A 21,171-nucleotide genomic window follows, 5' to 3' on the forward strand; every position below is an offset into this window, starting at 1 on the left:
GTCATTACAAATTGGCAAAGCACACGAAGAAGTACTCTTGAGTGTAAGGCTTATACTTTTTTATGGTTCTCTTTTCTGTGTATCTCAAACAGTTAGATAATCTCAAAAATCTGATATAGATCCGGTTCGAAATTACCCTATTGTACCTTAGAATATCAAAAAACGTTTTTTTAGTAATTGCTTACAAGATTCCTAAATCGTTCTGAAAGTGTTTAATTGAATTTCTAATATTTCAATTAAATATTCTGATATTTATATTACACAGTTATTATTATTATTGGTTTATATCCAACTTGCCTCACTTTCCCCTATAACAAATTTTCAAATAAAAAACCCAGGCAAAAAGACAACTTCATTCCATTTCGGCTTAAATACAGTTGTATATAAAATCTTGACATAACCTATTCTTCCTTTTTAATTCTCAGCTTAACACCTTTCCTTCTTCAACACGGTTGAAAGAAATAGTTTTCAGTGTAGGCGGGATGAATTTATTAAGTAAATAGAACATGATGGTGTTCGATCGTTCCAGGGTTGAAAAAGCATTTAACGAAATTGATTCTATTCAAATTCAAATTATGACATCGTCTTTCTTTTTCTGTCCCAGAATAAAATTTAAATTCCCTGGGAAGTTTTTGGCTTTTTTCTCCAAAGAAAAAGCTCCCTTTTTTTAGTGGCAATTGAACTCCAAAGGGGGTGGCTTTGTGAGGAAAATGGAGTGAGATTGAGAAGAATGTGAAAATCCCATGTTGGAATCTCCTGAAAAGTCTTTTCAATCAATTTTTACGGCATTTCTTCTTCCAAATGCCACGAAATTCACACGAAAGCTAATAAACACAAGCTTAAAATCCCCTGTAAAAGCTCCCTCCGAAATAAAAAAGGAGTTTTGAAGCTCTCTTTAACAAAAGAGGTGGGTCTGAGGGGGTGGTAGAGGCATTGAAAATGATTTTCCATTTGTTTGCACACGTCAAATCCATTGTTATATTTTCTACATAAAACACTGGTAGATTGCACACAGTCACATATATAAATTCCGGAATGTGTGACTGTGATATATAAATATAATATTCAAGTATTCACCATACAACATAATCCCTTAGGACAATCGTATAACGCGGCTGCCATCTCTGGAGCTCGTTTGGGCCAAAACTAAAATCCGTATTTTGATGAATGGCCAAAGTTGTGTCTAATTGTTGGAATAAATTCTGTTTGATATATCACCATTATATGTTATTAAGGAAAATCACATATATCATACACACTGGCCACTAGCGGTGCTTATATCTTGGATGGGAGGAAAATAGCAGCCACACATGGAAAATGGGAACGAGATATTGAGAAAATGAAGAAGGAACTCTGGGAGTTTAGCTCACAGCCCCTTATGAATATCTGATATTCATTTATGCTTCTCTCTCTTGCATTAATTTGCCACCAAACCCCAACCCCCCACACATTTGCCAATGGAACCCCAGTCACAACGAAAAGCCTCTACTTTTCCATCTCACCTTTCTGACACAATCCCCACAATTATGACTCATATTCAGGGTTTAAGCCGAGAAAAATTCAATTAAAAATTTCTGTTTATTTTATGGAAAAAAAGAATATTTTAAAGTGATATCTGAGATTTCAGGCAGAAAAATCAATATCAGCTTAATGTTTCGTTTTATCACTTTAATTTGCACAATATTTTGTTGATTGAATGAGGTTAAGGTTATGGACTTACAAGTAGGGCCATATAGGGTAGGATGGGGTAATTTGGAAACAAGTCTATCTCGGAATCTGTTTCAGATGATCAAAGAGAAAAAGAAAAGAGAAAACCACGAAGAAGTATAAGACTTTAGATTCGAGTGTACTTCTTCGTTGTTTTTACCTTTTACTATCTAAAACTGTTGGGAAATCTCAAAGTCCAAAATTAAACATGGTTCCAAATTACCCTATCTTGCCCTAGGGCCAAGAGTTACAATTTAATATATCTTAAAAAATAAGAAAGGCTTTCATAATCTCCTATTCTCTTGCATTATTATTCTTAATTTTGCTAAAAAAAATAAAATAATTTATTATTAGTTTTTTCTAGTCGCAATTCGAAGAGCTTTTCAAAAGTTTATGATGGTAATGAAAAGATTCCCCAGAAAACCTATACAAGCCATTGTGAGAAGGCGTCGACCTCGAGGCAGACCTAGGACAAGGTGGCTGAATCAAATTCAGAATCTTGCCTTGGAACGCCTTACGATCGAACCTGAACATCTTTTTGAAGTGGCGGTAGATCGACAAGCTAGACTGCTAATTTGGATGTCATGAACCGCGACCGCAATAGAGATAAGCGGTTAAAAATGATGATGATGATGATGGTCATGCTCTAACCGCACATTGTAATCTAACTTCCAAACTAAACAAAGGAATTATACACCGTGTAACCTAATCAAACCTATTAAAAAGTGTATTAGTTTCTTTTTTCAAAAATTTTAAAACCACAGAATTTTAATTAGGTTTTAGTAAGCTATAAAAAATATTTTAAACTTAATCATAAAACCAGAAAAAAATATTCAGAAAATATTGAAAAATGGTCTGAATCGTTAGATAATAAGAATAATTTTAATATAAAAACGATTGATAATTAAGAAAACCTTTACAAAATGAAATGACATAACGCTTGATAAAAAATAGAGAAAATGAATCAATTTTAATTGTTTTAAAACAATTATTAAATTTGTTCGGAAAAACTTAAAAATCTTATTTTAAACCGATTTTGATAATTAATAAAAACCGAGTTGATTTGTTGATTTATTTTCATCCAAATTATCGAGATTCTGTCGTGAAATTGTTTGAAATCCAACGATTTTTTGATCACCTACATACCCATATAAAATTTACATAAGGGGAGGTGGGGCTACATTGAGCTGTAGGGCTACATTTTTATACCATCTTTTCGCATATTTCTAAAGAAAACTGGGTTTTAACATGAAGCAATTTGAATATACAAAATAATTGTGGATCTAAATAAAATAATTGTAAGGACCAGCTTCATTTAGAAATAGGCGAAAAAGCCGTATAACAATTTAGCCCCACAGCTCAAAATAGCCCCACCTCCCCCTACACATAATTATTACAAATTCTACAAAAAAAAAACTCTAAATGATAAAGAATGTTGATAAAATTAAGAGACACAATAGTAAATTTGAAGACGTTTGCTTTAATGCTCAACGCACAATAATTTTTGTTTGTAAATATGTTTTTGACTTTTCAGTGGGAGTGAATGAAACATAGATCTAGTCATCTCGCTCACTCTTTTAGACAATTTTGAAAACATGTTTACAAACAGAAGTCATTGTGCGCTGGACATAATAGACAAACTCAAGCAAGCGTAAAAATTGTTAACTGTTTTGAAATGCAACAGGCATCTGAATTAAAAAGTAGCCTGATTGAAAAGAATCTATATTGAGCGGGAGTCTACCGCCGTTTTTACTCCTGAGGTTAGCCATCAACGCTAAGACGGCGGTAGCTGCTAAAAACTTCAATGTTTTTTGCCACTGTTTTAATGTTCTTTATAAGCATTCCGATGAATAAAATTTATCTGCCTTATTCCTAAAATTAAAATCGATAAATTTTGCTTTAAATTTGATTAAAAATAAATTTAAATTTGATTAAAATAACCTATCGAAGAGACAAAACCACTCCAAAACCTATTCGAAAATTTACCGGAAGGCTAAAGTGCAATTCCACGTACTCATCGCATTAGCGCTGATTGTTCTGCTATTTCGAATTTCGATATTCTTGATAATACTTCAATCGTCAACAATGTCAACAACAGTGTTTAAACGTTTGCTGTAAAAAGTGAATTTTCGTATAGTTTTGTGGAATTTCAAGATGGCAGAACATTTGAATTGCAATTTCCATAAAATAAATGTCTATTTCATGAGCTTGCTCACAGTTTCATAACTCGTCAGTTTAAACGTTCGAACTTCCAAAGGATTTTTAGGTAAGTTCTTCTTGATATACCTTCGAATCGGTACAGAAAAAACAACTCAACCGGAGAGAGCTCTCAAACCGGAAAGATTTACTGAACGAGAGATTGTTAACTCTATCACTTTATTTAATTTTAACGCTTTTAGGAAATTTCAGTGCCTTTCATTTAAATTTTAGTAAAAGATTTAATTCAGATCAGTGTTATCGTTCTTAGGACTGTTTAAGCATTAAAATCCATCTAAAATATTACTTAAGATAATCAATATTTTAGAAAAATAATAATAATAATAATAATGCTGACACAAGATTCCATGAAAGAACAAGGCCTTCCCACATGGGGATTTCTAGACATGCATTATTATTTTTTCTTGTACGGGATGAGGTTGTCAGTCCCATGCCCGTGGAATCAAGTGCAGTGAAGCTCACTGGATGCAATCCGAACAGCTTTACCGTCAGAAAAGTTCCTGGTGACCTAAAGGGGATTCGAACCCCGGCCACTTGCATCATAGAGCGGGTGCTCTACCACTTGACCCATTGAGTGCCCTTTAGAAATATATGGGATCAAAATAATCAGTAAAATTAAGTAATAATATAAAATAAAATTTAAATAAAAAAAAATTTTGAAATCATCTAAATTCATATAGATTTTGAACAAATCTTTGAAAGTTATATCAAGCTTAATCAATATCACAAGCTTAAGCCAAATAAATTTTGTATTTTTGCTAGCTTTTTCCTAACTAATATACATTTAACCAAATTTTCAATATGGAATTTTCTAATTAAATGGAACTTAAAAGCATTTAAAACACTCATTCGGCCACTCATACAACGTGATTGAATTTAAATATGGGATTAAGAGAAGGTGGGGCTACTTAGTGCTGTGCGGCAACATTGATACACAATAAGAACAAAAAATAATAAAGAAAAGGAAATGATAAATTTAAAAGGAAAACAGAAAAACTAAACATAAATAGCAAAATCTTTAAATTTTTCGATTGGAAAGTCCCCGTTTGGATCTAGAGGTTGGTCACTAACGCCAAGACGACTGTGGACGCAAACATTCCATTTTGACAAATATTTATATTTTTATAAATGTATTTTTTGCTTTCAAAAGCACCTGCTCAAAACCATTGTTTTTTTAATAAATTGAAATACACATTAGAAGAAACATTATTGAATTTCGGATAAGAATTAGTTATCGGTTATAAACAGGTTCATTACCCTGTTTATAGCCGGTGACTAATTTTTATCCGATATTCAATTATATTGCTTCTAAGGTGTTTTTGGGTAATCTTTTGAGCAATTTATAAATCGATTATGAACCTGTAATGTACCGGTTATGAATCGGTAAGGCTTTGTCCTAAAATTCTATTCCCCTTAAAATTATTTTGAGAGATCTTTTGAGTGATTTATGAATCGGTTGAAATCGGTTAAGAACCGGGAAACGGTAAATGACATCAATATACTTTTAAGGTATAGCATCTAAGTGACGAGTTTGAGTACTTCGTAAAGCCTGGAACGCTTTGCCGCCCCTTTACTTTCATTAAGTAAAGGTTTGCTTACTAAAGGTACCTTTCAAGGGAAAGTAAAACATCTCACTGTCTAATTCTACTCCTGATTAATGCTGCCCCGATTTCCCCTAATGAATTAAAAAAAAAAAGATAAATTCGATTTATTCCTTTCATATGATATATTCTGAAGTTGCAATAAGAAAATTTCATAAAAAAAGAAGAAGCATTTTGTGACAAAATTAATGCTAAATGTGAATGTTATTAAACTTATCATTTTGTCGATATTTACACTTTACACAGTAGTACTCAAGTCTCAATTACATCGTCATCTTGTTCGTCTCCCGTAGACGTTCATTGAGCAGCACTAGAGAAGGTTTCTGCGGCTTTTAGCAAAAGGTATATAAAAAATCGAGAGATCAAAATCGGGGTAAATTAGTACATTTTCACGTCTTTAATGGCTAATTATACTCACATTGAGTCTATCTCAAACACAAATCAAGATACATTAAAATGTCACCTTCGCCACAAACACATGTGAGTACGGGCTTCCTCTTGGAACTTCATCAAAATGCGTGATAATGGTGATCGTGTTGCGATTAAGAGATTGAAGATCGCTGAGACAAGGAAACCTGCTTAGCCGGATAAATGGACACCGACTTCAGGTGAGATGGGGATCACAGAATCTAGGCACAGAGAGGCGCTAATGGGCTGTTGTAGATGACGCAAATCTTTAAATACTTTCATTACACATGAAAAGAGTTGGGGATTCAAAACCATTCATGGGATTGAGTCCCAATTGATGGGACTCCTTTGGGATTGAATTTATTCTATTGTGGGATTCAAACAATTGTAAAATTGAGATAGAACTCATAACTCAATGTCTAAAAACCAATCCCAAATTATCTAGAATCGGTTTTACTTATTCGTAAAGGATTGGGATTCACAAGACTGAGTCCCAATTCATGGGACTCTTTTGGTATTGATTTTATCACATTATAGGATTCAAAAAATTGCGAAATTAGAATGAAACCTACAACTCGTTGTCTAAAAACCAATCCCAAACGATCTAGAATCAATTCTATTTGTGCCTAAGAGATTGAGTTTTTGAAATACGCTTTTTGGGTATTTAAGGGATAACATAGGGGTGCCTTCCGGGAAGAGAAAGAGACTTGCACCATAAATGACTTTCTTTTCTTTCTTTCATCATCATCACCCATGATGGTGTGCTGTGCATGAGGGGTAAATAGAATATTTCGTCTATTTCCAGACATAATTCAAACTTAAGACAGGCTGAATGTAATAAATCTGTCAAAAAATTTTTGAGCGCACATTCAGCTCACTGAGCACTTTTGTTTGATTCTCTCTGGTTCTCTTTTTTTCACTTCTTGTTCCTCGAGACTTTCTATGTTGGTTATAAGTGTATAAAATACATCATATCTGCTATATGCCTTTCAGAGTTTCTCTCTTGTCCTCCCATGGCTATGGTATCTCACTCTTTCTGGTATTGGGGGGTGCAGATAGAGCACCCTGTTGGACAAAAAGCTGCGGAGAATTCAAGGGGTGGGTTGTATATATTCCCAAAAAGTCGAGCATAGAGCGCGGTGTTGAGGAAAAAAGAGACGCTGCTAATACAATGCCCTATATAAGATTTTTGCTATATAGATGGTGGCATCTGTGTTTGTGAGACGAAGAATGGACGAGGAGGATGATGATGAGGTGGCTGTTAAATACGCGAGCACACCGCGCGTTGATTGCTGCCTTTTTGGCTTCTGATGCCCGTATTGGTAATCTCTTCTCGCCAAACATATCTCGTCCAGATGTACCAAGACATCAAAACCCAAAGTCCAAGCCCCAGACAATGGGACTAAGATACACAGATGGATCTCTGGGTGTCTACATGATGGAATGCATTCTTTTCAGTTTCGGATTGGCTTGGACTATGAAGCCCTATATACAGGGCTAAGCGGTATACCGCTCGGACCAAATGGAGAGACCTAACAAACCAAACATAAACTACAGTTTAGGAGTATTCGCGGTGTGCTCGTTGTCCTCAAAACTTAAAAAAAAAATAAAGCAAAGTTTTGCACTGTTCGAATGTAATACAAGGCGGGGCTCAAGAGTGGTACTCATCTGGACTAATTCTAAAACACAATGTGCCAGAAATATATCAAACTGTTTTTTAAAGAATACCGAAAAGAATAATATTTAGTTTAATAATCTTGGTATTGAATACCACTTAGGAAGGACTAATAAAAGACCAAAGAATGGATTTCTTGAACATCTTGGGATTGATTTCATCTTATCTTGAGATATACTTTTTCCCATTTGACTGTCTTAGTTTCATATTTTGGGGTTAGATCAAATCTCATGATTTATCAAATCCAATCCCAAAACGTTTTATACCCAATTCCGTGTGTTTCTAAAATATTAAATCAAAAATAATTTCGCATGGTAGGAAGAAGTCAAATAGAGATAAAAATCTAGGCTAAAGATTGGGATTAGCTTGATTGGCCGTAAAACGGTCTTCAAACGTAAGGTTTACAGATTTAGTCATATGGTTTGATTGTTTCATATTCCTGAAAGCACTGCACAGTCCTTAGTAAATTGTTTCCTAAAACCTTCATCAATCAAGGATCTAAAATAGTTAAGCTATATGGCTAAACCCCTAAACCTTAAATGGTCTTCAGACTAGAGATTTAGCCCAGTTCCCGAATGTCTCAAAATGATAAATGTCTTAATAGGTCATTTATCTTTAATAATCTAATACTAAATTTTATTTTTCCAAAAAAAACTGATTGATAAAAAAATTACATTAGGCAAACCATATAGCTAGGTTATAGGTCTAAAGACCGTATTAGGTCTTAAAACTTAGGTAGCCTTATTTGCTCGACACCGGAGACAGCCAAAATGTCAAGAGTAAAAATCCTGAAATCCGAAATCCCGAACGCCAAAATTCCGAAAGGGCCAAAATCCCGAAAGCCAAAATCGCCAAAGTCAAAATCCCGAATGTTCAAAATCTTGAAAGCGATGAAATTATATGGGGTTAATGTGCAGAATAACTTCCCAAGATACAGAAAATTTCTCTTTGCCTCCAGCAAGCGCGGTTGCAATCGTGGGAGTAGCTATGACACTTTTAAGATTTCGGGATTCGGGCTTCCGGGTTTTGATCCATTCAGGATTTTGGCTTACGGGATTTTGGCGTTCGGGATTTTGGCTTTCAGGATTTGCGCTTTCGGGATTTTGACTAGGACCACTCGACACATCTATCACTTATGCTTTAGATGCACTTACGACTTAAGCCGATAGAGGGCTTAATATAATTGTAATCAAAATAATTATTTGACTAACTTCCCATCAGTTTCCTACTAACTAAGCCGTTTCTCGTCTTAAGCCGACAGGCGGATTAGTCAGAAACTAATCATTATTTTAATAATAATTACAATAAGCCATTTCTCGGCTTAAGCCGTAAGTTTTTCTAGGGCATTAACCTGACATTAGACTATATTCCGATCAGTTTTCCATTAAGCTGTTCCTCATCTTAAACATAAGGTATGTCTAGGGCATTAGGGTTAGAGAAATATATTGAGTTTGTATGTAAGAAATGTAAGAATTTTTGCGCTCGTTTTGCTCAGAACCATTGAAAAACATTATTTTATTTAATTAATCATCAAATAATTGCAATTTAAACTCATTAATAACAATGTCAAATTGATGGATAAATATTCTATTTTATTTTTTCAAAGATGTTTGAGAAAATATTTAAATTTTTCACAAAATTATCGTTTGACTTTCCATACGTTTTTAACTTATTGCATTGAGCACTTCAATCGATAACTATTAGATTAGATGCATCAGGCCATTTAATAGGAGATTAAATTCTTCTCTACCATATCATACTATAAACAGTTTACTTAGAACATTATCTTAGTTTCTGGTTCAATGCCCCCCAGCGCTACAGCCCTGATTAGGGACGAAGCCCAAATAAGTATCCAAGGCCCACGACACCATTAGGGACGAGTGCAAACGTTGAACGAATAAATCCTTGTATTCTAAGGAAGCTTATATTGTAGGGGGTCGCTGTAACACCAAGGTCCATATCTCTAACCGTTTAGCCTCTAGATCCTAGCACAAGAGACAGAAAGGACATAGGTTTTTTCAGAATTTTAGATGCCCAAATTCAAGGGAATCTATAACTCAAAATCCTCAAAATGAAAGGATTGAATTACAATTGCTCTGTCAGTGAGTTCGAGCAATAAAAAAGAACTGAATTGGGGAGTCGATTTGGTTATACTCGAGCCACTACTCTCTCCCTCCTCGACTTCTGTGGTATTTCTGTTCAATCACATAAATTATATTTAGGTATGACACTCCGTAGATAAATCACTCTTAGCTGTCCAATGCTCAATAGTATGTATCTGGCTTGATACACCACACTTGATGATTTCTCTATAATAACTTTTCTGTCTCGATTCACTTCGCTCCCTCAGCTCTTTTTTTTTCCTGAAATGCCGGGTCGGCTACCTTCGAAAAAGACCCCAAGCCTTCCCGGTCTCATGGTTTTCGAGATAGGGGTACATCCCTCCGGTCTTCATCATCTTGGTTGCGACAAATAATTTCTGTTTTGGGGAAACCTGCTTGGGCAGGGGGGGACAGAGTTTTCTTTCAAAGTGCCAGCAAAAAAGAAAGCCAAGACTGAGGGCTTAGGGCATGGGGTATGGGAGATGGGTAGCGCTATCGCGGGCCGAGTTAAAAACCTTCTGGAAATTACCCTCTACCATCTCTCCCCGCATGGAAGAATTTTCGGTATCCGCCTGCGGATGGGAGTTTGAAATAAATGACAAAATTATATATTATGCGGCTTCTGTGTCTGTTTTCACTCCCCCACACCATACCCCCCATCCCCTCCCCTATTGCCTTGGAAAATTTCAACCCTCTTATGTCTATGCCTCGTAGCACAGTGGCAATTTACAAAATATATATTTATTCAGAAAAGGCACCAACACAACCAAAATATTCTGATGGTGTTCTCTCGGAAAACCACCCCCGGACTGCCATCCTAGAATTATGTTTATAACTTGGAATCGCAGAGGTTGGTAGCTGTATGTCTTTGTATGAGTTTTTGCATTTTGGGTGAGAGAAAGGCGCAGGGTGGTTTTTCCAGGGGGTGTTGGCCTCAACAGTGCCAGAGTGAGATGGTGTATTTATATAGGGGCGACATTTTATCCTAAAATAACCATTAATTATTCCAATAAACGAGCGATGCTGTTAATGGCCGATAAATAATAAAAGGCAAAAGAGAAATTTTAAATCATATTGAAATAGGTATTTTTCCGTGAATATATCAAATGAGGATTTTTCACTCACCACAATTTAGCGCACACACAAAAAAAAAGAACGATCTACAACCCAGTCGTCCTACAACCCAACCATCCTACAATCCCCCAGGATGCTAGACACGACTTTTAAGGGTTAGGTTTGCAAATGCTGTTGGTTTTTAGTTAAGGCTCTATCTTAGCCCAGTGGTGTCCAATTTAAATGGTCATCATCATCAAGAATAAGGGAAGGGATAGGTACCCCAGCAGTGCTATTTTATCACTAAAACAGCGAATATGAGAGTTCCATTCATTCCCTTACACCTTGTGTGTAAAATTTATAATACACACTAACCCATTCACAAACATATGCCGTGCCAATATATCTTAGCAATTGCGGCGTTTATATAATTTACAAAACAACCATGCCCCATGATTTGAAAACACTGGAAGTAAAATGGTAATTTAATTATGATTTACCGAACCATAATGCTTATTTCTCCCTTACCATGTATGTATGCAGCCTCAAATATTTCCCCAGTACTAGCAAAATTTATTAATAATGCTAGAGAGTTTCGATTATAGTTAATACACTCATGATGTATCCTTGCCCAATTTATTGCACCATAGCCTATCTGGTTGGCCTACCAAATGGACGGTATGGCGAACTTGTAATGTACCTACTCTTTAGGTTTAGTTCCTTATATTCCCCTTTTTCCTATTGTTGAATTTGAAACGGATTTATTTCGTCAATAATATTTTTTATAAAGGATTAGGATATTCTACTAACTGTTGAAATCAATTGGTAAGTTAATAGCGGTGGCAGCCAAAATCCTGAAAGCCAAAATCCTGAAAAGGCCAAAATCCCGAAAGCCAAAATCTCGAAAGCCAAAATCTCGAATGTTCAAAATCCTAAAAGGGATAAAATTATAAGGGGAAAATGTTTAGAATAATTTTCCAAAACACAGAAGATTTCCGCGGTTGCAATCATGGGAGTAGCTATGACACTTTTAAGATTTCGGGATTCTGGATTTCCGGATTTTGACTTTCGGGATTTTGGCCCATTCGGGATTTTGGCTTTCGGGATTTTGGCCTTTTCGGGATTTTGGCTTTCGGGCTTTTGACCGGGACCCGTTTAATAGAAGTCAAGGCAGAATTGTAGTTCGGGATCGTCTTCAGGACATTAGGGGAATGTAGGCAAGGTTCGCACAGAGTGAACCTTCAAACGATGCGAATTTTCTCTTTGTTTGCAAAAAGCTGACTTACCATTTCTTATCTCGTCTCATGAGCTTAATAATTATTTATTTTATAGCTAAGAAATGACGAACTAGTTCTTTGCAAATAAAGAGGAAATTCGCGTTGATTGAATGTTCACTATGTACGAACCATGCCAACATATCCCTATACGATCTTCAGACTGGAATTTATGAGTTGTCACCAATTGCAGTGACTTCTTACAACCTGAGTTGATGAAATGATAACTTTTCGATACTATAGATTCGATAGTATCGATAAATCCGATAAATCGGTATCTCATACACTTAGTGAATGATGTATTTTTAAAAATTATTTTACCATATATTGTACAATTCTAAAAAGAATATAACTGTTAATAAATATTTATATTAGCTACAAAATGTGCAGCAATCTTTTTCATTTTTCAGGATCGACAGTCGATACTATCGAAAAGAAGTTATCATGTCACCGCTGTGATCAATCGCCCTTAGTACAGAATTAATTTAAAATTTTTCCGAAAATCTTAAATGCTAGAATATTAGAGAAGTTAAGAACAAGGCATATCTTCATTTATCGTCTATGGAAGACTGACCACAATAAGTCAGATTCAGAATTAACCAGAATTTCAACAAGACACATGTATTCTTATAGGTTCAGTTTAAGTACAATTACGTAGATTCTTTACCTAGTTCTAAAAAACCTGAAGTTGTTTTTGTATTTTACTCTACCCCTGCCCTCTTTACTACAACTAGGGTAAATGTCCTAATTCAAAACCATTTCCAGACGCTTTAACTTTGACAGAGGATTCAACACATAAGTTCATATTTTTTCTGAACAGAATTACATAAATTTGCTCCTTGATTCTTCTAGAATGTTACTGTTTAGTGAAAATTCTTTAGATATAATTTGAAAACTTCTTAAATACAAGAAAAATACGCGAGTGTAAAATGTTCTATTGGAAACAAATTAATCCAAATGGAGACAAGGGAAAGTTTCTAATTGGAGACAAACAGTGTAAGTGAAAACGCAACGAAAGGCTTCCAAAACCTTGTTGAGTTGCTCTTGAGTGCAAGATTTGTTCTTATTCCTGGTCTTTTCTCCTTTCCCATCTAAAACAATAAGAAAATCCCTCCAAAAACTCATATTTCCGGGGTTTCCTATTGAAGCATTTGTAGACACTTCAGAAAAACCCTTTTTGTTCAGGTAATTATTTCATTTTAAAACTTCACGTACCGTTAACAATAAAGATTAGCACTTAATTTAACTAAAATAAGCCACAAATATATGACATAAATGTTGAACGAAACGAACAAACAACGGTCACCTCATTGTGTTTCTCATTGGAAAACACGGTCGATCGATGAAAAATTCGATGGTGAAAAGGTACACTTTTAATTTTTCTGAGAAATTAACAAATTAAAATTTGTGGATATGAATGGATTTTCGCTTTATTTGGAGCAAAATTAACTAAATAATGAAACTGAGGTATGGAAAATATATAAATATAGTAATTAAGTACTGTATTTTTCATGAAAACAATGACGTTTCCATTTGGAATAGCGAAAAATTTCCATTTGGAGCAGGTTTTGAATTAGCTTAATTTACCCTATTTCCTAAATTAAAACATCTGTTTTTTTATTTTATTATTTTTTGTAAATTTTTACTAAATTTAAATAAATTTGTAATGCAGTTTCTGATGATATGGTATATACTGTTAATACGTTTTTGTAGGCCTACACTGATAAAAATAAAAGGGTCAAATTGACCCTTTTCAAAAGGATGGATCGTATTTGACCCTTTGAAAGGTTCACTTTTGTATCTCTTGAAATTTAGTATGTACATTTATCACGAATAATCATGTTTTATTGTAAACTTATTACTGATATCATATTTCTCTCATCTGAGCGAACACCAAAGATCACTTTTTCATTGTTTTTTTATTCGTTTATTCCGGAATTAAATAGATGTCAAAACCGTGACCCTTTCGAAGGGTACCTGGTGACCCTTTCAAAGAGTCAAATATGATCCATCCTTTGGAAAAGGGTCAATTTGACCCTTTTATTTTTACCAGTGTATTTTTTATGGATCTTTTTCTAGAAAGATTGATCGTAAAGTCGACGGTAGCCGTATTGTAGTTGATGATATAAATTGGCTTAAATTTTTAATTCAAATAACCAGTAAGGTCCACTTTCAAAATCATAAACTAGTGGGTTAATTGTAATAAGCCCTAACCTTGAAATTGCTGCAGAATACGTAAACATTTTTCCTATTTTATCAGGTCCACACTTTCTTAACTATCTTCAAAAGACAGTTTCCAAAATAAATAAAAAAAACTCATTTTTGGAACATTGAAATCTTACAAAAATAAAGCTGCAAAAGCCTAAAAAAATTATAAAAGCAGTTCATAATAAAGCCATGACATATATTTTTAAAGTAAAAAACGATTAAAGATCTAAGTTTTATCTTGAGCATTATATACAACAAAAGGGTAAACAAAAAAAAACAGTTTTTCTAAACAGAAAGAAGTATTCTAAGAAAAATTAATATTCACTTTAAAATATTGAAAAGCACCTTATTAAAATGTATTTAATATTTTTTTATACTGATCCAACAAAGTTTAAAAATCGCTCCGTTTTGTGTCTTAAATTATAAACAATTTTTTATTGTAAAATGTTAGGTTTTTAATACCAATTGAGACTGAGTCCTAAGTATTTACGAAAAACCATACTTTATAAAGTAAAGTGGCCCTTTGTAAAAGAGAAAAAACGAGTTCGAGCAGTAAAATTAGAATTAAACACTGAAAAATATATTAAATGCATCTTGAAAGAAATTCATAGAATTTGATAGCGACATTGTGCCGTTTAAATCATTTTAAAAAGTTTTTAAACCGGTTAATTTGACCGGTCTTGGTAGGTTTAGTACTAAGGGAAAATATGATACATCAGATAAAAAAAACATTAATATTGTTTGTTATTTAGGATTTTAGGATCTTCAAGAACTTGGCTAACCATCCAGTCGGAAATCCGTATATTACTCAATGAGCTACTAAAGCCCCTACTACTTCTTGTAATATTTTGCGAATAGTAGTTTATGTATTTTTTGGGAATTTTGCATGGTCCTGATCGTAAAAATCCTGATAATGAGTTAGTTTTGGCTTAAACCGTTAGATAGCGGTGATAGCGGTATCTCGACTATGTTGCATCGGGCAATACTAGTTTTAACTTCAAGGTAAAGCTCTACCATTAAGTTCAAAATGACTACATGTCAATTTGCCGATACGTAAACAATTTTTTTTAAATTATATATTTCGCGCTTCAAGTAAAGGAAAAACATAATAATCATTTTCAATATACTTATGAACTTATTTTCTAGAATGTAGACTCAAGTGGGTTCAAGACAATATAGGTTTAAGTCCAATAGGTGACAAGCCCTGAGTAAAGCAACCGGTTTTAGTGTAATTTTATCCTGTTTTCGTATGTTATTTCACGAGATACCTCCAAAACTATGTCACTTTGAGAATTTTGATTGATTGCTCAATATTTACTTGGCGTTTATTTCGTTTATATATATTTTTTTGCTATTTTATCCTACAATAGTAGAAAATAGCTTATAAATTCGATTGTTTTTTTCGACACGATAAAAACATATGGGATAGATAGGAAATATCATACCCCTGTTTAGATCTCAACCAATTTTCTGCTTTCTTATACTAAAATTTGGATTTTCCGACTTTCAGATTTTCGAGATTTTGAACAAACGAATTAGAAAGATCGATTTTTGTTGGATTTATTTATTAAATTTTTCAACTTTTAGTGAAGTTTTTAAATTTTAGGTTGATTTGTCAGTAATTACGTGTTATCTGAGTTTCCAGTGCCCATGCTTTGTACATTTCCAAGCTTTTAATGACACACATTTTTTCAATGTTTCCGAATAAGTGTGACTCCGCAATCAGGAGACTTTCCCCTAGTTTTTAAAATATGGGTGTAATGACTCACATTTATTGCGAAACATAGAAAAGATTTAGTAATTTGGATGCTGATGCCCTAGACACACTTACGACTTAAGCCAGGGGCATGACATTTCCTAGGTATCCCATATGATTCTAGCGCGCCGAAAAAACTTTTGGGTTTATTATCTGTTTTCTGTCAGTGTAGAATGAATTAGAAAATAATAGTAATACGAAATAAAAGCCAATTTAGTATAGAATAGGCAACCGAAAACCCCAAATTGGCAACCTACGTAGTTTTGGAGATATCTCGTGAATTTGTGTACGAAAACAGGGAAAATTTACATTAAAATCGGTCGCATTTTTCAGAGCTCATGCCACTCCCCTGACTTAAGTCGAGAGACGACTTAGTGAAAAATGATAGAAATGTAGTTTAATCGATATTTCGAATATAATTACGCTAAGCCGTCTCTCGACTAATCCTCTGGTCTGTCTTAGGTTCGTACGAAGCATGGGCACTTTCCAATTCAGACAAATATCCGAAATCATTTCCGAATTATCAAATGTTCACACGAACTTTTCGAAAACCAGATCCAACATTTCTATTTCCAGACCCCTATCCATTAGATTTGTAGTCCAATCGAAATTCAATTTCTCATCAGTCACGGTATTTCTCACTGTCGTGAGAAAATTTATCAATGACAACACTCTGAATTAGATGGTGAACGAGAAAACAGACACGAAGAAGTCGTGGGGCGATGAAAAAAAAAACGACAGAGCAAACGAGTTTTTAGCAGTGTAGTTGAACCTAAATCCAAAGTGGTATGGGTGATATTTTGTTGGTGGTTGTAAAGTGTTTCGGGGAGAAAAAATAAAATCTCAAACTTCTGGACAAATTCTCTGACATTCAAAATAGCTTTGCATAGGGAATTGGGATGAAAATCGAACTAGAGAGAAGTCGATGAGAAAAAGTGCATATTTGGATGATATTACGTACTTGATAGGGGATAGATGGGGGAGAATGGGAAGAATGGGTAGAATAGGGCGAGTAGTATGGGGTGGTAGCCTACAATAGTGAAATCGTAAATCGATTGAGAAGTGGAATTTGTGTGAAAAGAGAGAGAAGTCCAACAAAAGCCAGACAAGAATCGTCTCGAGTGATATTTTAAAAGTCGTCGCCATAATATTAATAAATAATCCATGTCAATTATTTGAGTGAAGCTATCACTGTTGGGTATGATGGCTGTGAAGAGAAGAAGAACTATAAGTAGGCCACACCTATCCTTAGGGCGGTGCTACAGTGCGCGCATTCGCTGCCGTCTGTCGCTCTCAAAATGACTGATAGATTGACATTTCTGGCTCGGCGCACGTCACAGTAGTTGTGTGTTTCTGATTCCACTTTAGCCATTTGACTTGTGTGCGTGTGACGTATACATGGGTGCGCTTGTGTTGGGATACAAGGGAGAGACGACGCGAGAAAAAAGTGGGGTTATGTACCCCTATAAATGAATAATCAATGTTTTATGCTTTTTCACACGATTTTTTGCCTGGTTCACCCACAATGTTTGACTTATTGAGTGTTTTTCTGTCAGAATTTTGTGAGATTCTCATTCCCGGTGAGGGAGATTGGGTGGAATTGGCGAAAAGGTTTAGTTGTGGGATCTTGGAGGGATGTAGGGCTGTTGGGTGGCTTTCAAGTGAATGAGATGGGCAAAGTGGTCAGGATGGTGGATCAAAGAGGTGACTTACCCGAAATGCCTGGTCCTTGGAGTATTTTGAAAAATTTACGGGAACTGTTTCACAAGAGCACTTTCTGTCAACCATAGATTGTGGACTACTACATAGGTATATGTGTATGACACATAGACGGACGTACGGACGTGTGTATTGAGGAGAATGAGAGAGCGAGAGAGAGAGAGTTTGTGTATCTTGTGTGTTAATCGAGCGATTAGAGCGATTTATGGCGAGTGGTGCACGAAAATGTACCGAGTGGTAATGAAGAGGGGTGGACCCGTCGCTGTCGCTCCTCCTATCTGTCAATATGACACAAAAGCCTGACATCTCTCAGAGAGAAAGACTATGCGGAGAATTTGCCCACATGGAGTATAAGCTTTTTGATAGCTTGTCTTCTTGTTTTGTGTTAGAACGGCGCAGCAATGGGGGCATCTAGCACTTGTTGTTATGCATAGTGCCTGCGCCACAAATACCAACTCCACTCCGGTGGGGGGATTTTTGGGGGGTATTTTGAAAATATATCTAGATATTTATTTTTTCTTCGAGGGGTATTGGGTGGTAGTATCATATGCATCTGCTATTGCTACCCGGTTGCCACCCCATTGCCACCCGGTTGACATCACAAGGGTCCATCATGTTCGAAGATTCGGTGGTATATGTACGTTTTGGGAGGCTCATGGTTATGAGTATTGAAGCTCCAATCTTTGAATGTAGTGGGCATACCAATACACCAACATCTATGACTTTGCGCTCTTGCAGCCGAGAGAGCCATGGATATTTGCATCATTCTTGTTTTACCAGCGATGTAGTTGTCGTATCGTGTGATCACACGAGCTCAAAAATGTGTAGCCTCTGTGCTCATGTGGAAAGCTTCTCCCAGCCGTGGTTAGTCAGTCAGCGATTTTGAAACTTATTGGACACATGCAAAGTGTCGCGCGCATTTTGAATTTTACCTTTTTTTTTTAGAAACACCATACCAAGTTTTCGAAAACAATAATACCGTCTCCGAAACATCTGAACTTCGGCATAGGCCTGCAGTCAATTGGAATCGTTTTTGTTTTGAGTGACAGAACCGAAAAGGTCCGGGTTGAATGGTGTATGAAGGTTCTAAATACAGTGGATTGGTTCATTTAACCCAAAATCCGTCTTGAGATTTTCCTCAGAAGTGATAATGACAAAACAGCATTTAGGCATCTGACTTCCGCGGAGCGTCAGTGGTCGAGCTATCCCGAGTTAATTCAGTGCGTGTAGGTTTATGGTGACATCTAGTGACCTCATATATTGCAAATTGCTCCAATATTTAAGAGCACGTTGTACTCTATATCGTGTTAATAGCCAATTTTGAGTACATAGTGATTTTTTACTGTGCAACATTATAAAAAAAACCACTCGTCCCATCGATAAACTCACAATTTTTTTGTCCGGCATTCCGGTTCATTTGCAATTTCCGCGGTTTGGCAAAAAAAAACACCCTGATGCTATCAATTGCTCCAACAAAAGGATACTGAAAAACAATCAAGGGCGGGAAATTTTTTTTTTGTGTGGAAAATCAGGCAATTTTTGGTATACAAAGATATGTTGTGAAAACGCTTAAAAATATGTTACTGATAATGTGATAATGCTGAAAGCTTCTGTGTCCAAATGTTCTGCAAAATTTCGTATACGGAGATAGTGCATATATAATAGTTGGTGTCTAGAATTGCAATCTTATCAAAAAGGGGGTATCCTTTTCTCTCAAAACTGGTGAAACTTGAGACATTTTGGAATTGTTAGTGCTTGCAGAGCTACATCTTCGTGGGTTTTTTTTTGGCAAAATCCCATGGAAATTGTGAAAATCATAGCAAAAAGTGAGTTATTTTTCTCTTTAAAAATTTTCCTCAAGAGTGAAAAGTGTGACTAGCGATACCATGACTCACATACAATTTGCATAATTTTGCAATGAGACAGAGATAAATTGTTGCATCACTTGTTAATTGACAGCCTGTCCCCCCGCAGTTTCTTGAGCAATGTATCTGAGCAATGTTCCTATGCAAAGTGCAATCAAGTGATAATTGATTAGAACAGAGTCTCATGGCATTTAAATACAAATCACTATGCCTTGCCAATCATTTTCACAGATAGCCTCTAAATAATTTTGCACAAAAAAAAGGCGTTTATGAGCCGGTTTTTTTTCGGCCAAAAACTGCAATATACGACTCAATAGATTTCGACCGACCAAAAAAAAAGCACCATCCACCCCCAACTCAGGTTCGCAGGATGGCTTTTTAGCTTGGTGGAGCTCTTTTTTGCCACCACTGTGCGCAACATATTTGGCAAATTGTTTTTAATAGGCTCACCAGATTGGGACGTAATGAAAATCCATTTTTCATGGTCTACCTCCTCTTCATGTTTCGGCCTGTCCGCTCTCTCGCTTCTCTAATAGTGGTCAATAGTTTAGCACATATTCAATGTGTTGTTTAATCAGTCGACGAGCTTTTTTGGCGGTCTGGCTTCTTGTATCAAGTGCTGTGATGGAAAATCGTGGTTTTTGATCAGACTAGTTCTTTTTTTCTGTACCGGTTTGAGATGGAATCTTTATCGGTTTTTGGAGCCCTATAGGGCTTGATACCAAATTTAGCCAATAGCCAGGAAATTTATTAGAAAAACCGGTCTTTAGACTGTACGTTTTGCTCAGACCTTTAATTTAGGGGAAAGTACTCTTCCTTCGAACGTTCATGCCTTCGAATAATGTGAATTTTATTTTAGTTTTCCTAAAAGACTTAGGGCAGAGGTGTGCAAGAACCGTTTGAAACCGAAAAAACGTCAAATGAAACTTGTACGTCAGTGATCAAAACGCTATTTGAACAAACATATTTTGACGTTTATCCGGTTTCAACGGTTCTTGCACACCTCTGACTCAGGGGAAAGTACTCTCCCTTCGAACGTTCATGCCTACGAATAATGTGAATTTCCTTTATTTTCCCTAAGAGAAATACAAATAATTATCACGCAATTATCAATAATTGATGATAAGCTAACTAATATTTAATAAAAGTGTGCAAGTCTCTTAAGAAAAATAAAAGAAAATTCATATTATTCGAAAGCATGAACGTCCGAAGGGAGAATACTTTCCCCTACACATTTCTATTAAATATTAGTTGGCGTATCATCAGTTGTTGATAATTCCGTGATAATTTAGTGTAAATCTCTTATGAAAAACACAAGAAATTTGAAGGCATGAACGTTCAAAGGGAGAGCACTTTGCCCTACAGCTTTAAAATAATAAATTGCAATGATTCTCGAAAATCTGATAAAACAAATTACGAAGTTGATACGAAGTTCGAATTTTTTCGCTTGATTGGTAATTTGATCAGTTAAGCCATATGGATAAATCTTAGGTATGATGCTCATATAACTTTATGCTGAACATTGCCTTAAGAATAGTTTAAATGAAAGACATTTTTGAGATTTTAAATATTTTACAGTAAATTTT

The 21,171-nt window shown here is 35.3% G+C and overlaps 2 protein-coding genes across 2 annotated transcripts in view; one reads left to right on the forward strand and one right to left on the reverse strand.

Moving 5' to 3' along the window:
- Positions 1 to 17,806, reverse strand: part of LOC129798470 (zinc finger protein with KRAB and SCAN domains 7-like) — a 41,695-nt gene extending 23,889 nt beyond the window's left edge. Inside the window, exon 1 of the mRNA XM_055841623.1 lies at positions 17,715 to 17,806. The gene's annotated coding sequence lies outside the window, so the exon portion shown is untranslated. The remainder of the gene's footprint in view (positions 1 to 17,714) is intronic.
- A 786-nt stretch (positions 17,807 to 18,592) lies between these two features.
- The window catches only part of LOC129798472 (protein tiptop), a 359,823-nt gene continuing 357,244 nt past the window's right edge, over positions 18,593 to 21,171 (forward strand). Inside the window, exon 1 of the mRNA XM_055841626.1 lies at positions 18,593 to 19,546. The gene's annotated coding sequence lies outside the window, so the exon portion shown is untranslated. The remainder of the gene's footprint in view (positions 19,547 to 21,171) is intronic.

Source organism: Phlebotomus papatasi, chromosome 1 (genome assembly GCF_024763615.1).
Source record: "Phlebotomus papatasi isolate M1 chromosome 1, Ppap_2.1, whole genome shotgun sequence".
In the NCBI taxonomy this organism is placed as follows: Eukaryota; Metazoa; Arthropoda; class Insecta; order Diptera; family Psychodidae; genus Phlebotomus; species Phlebotomus papatasi.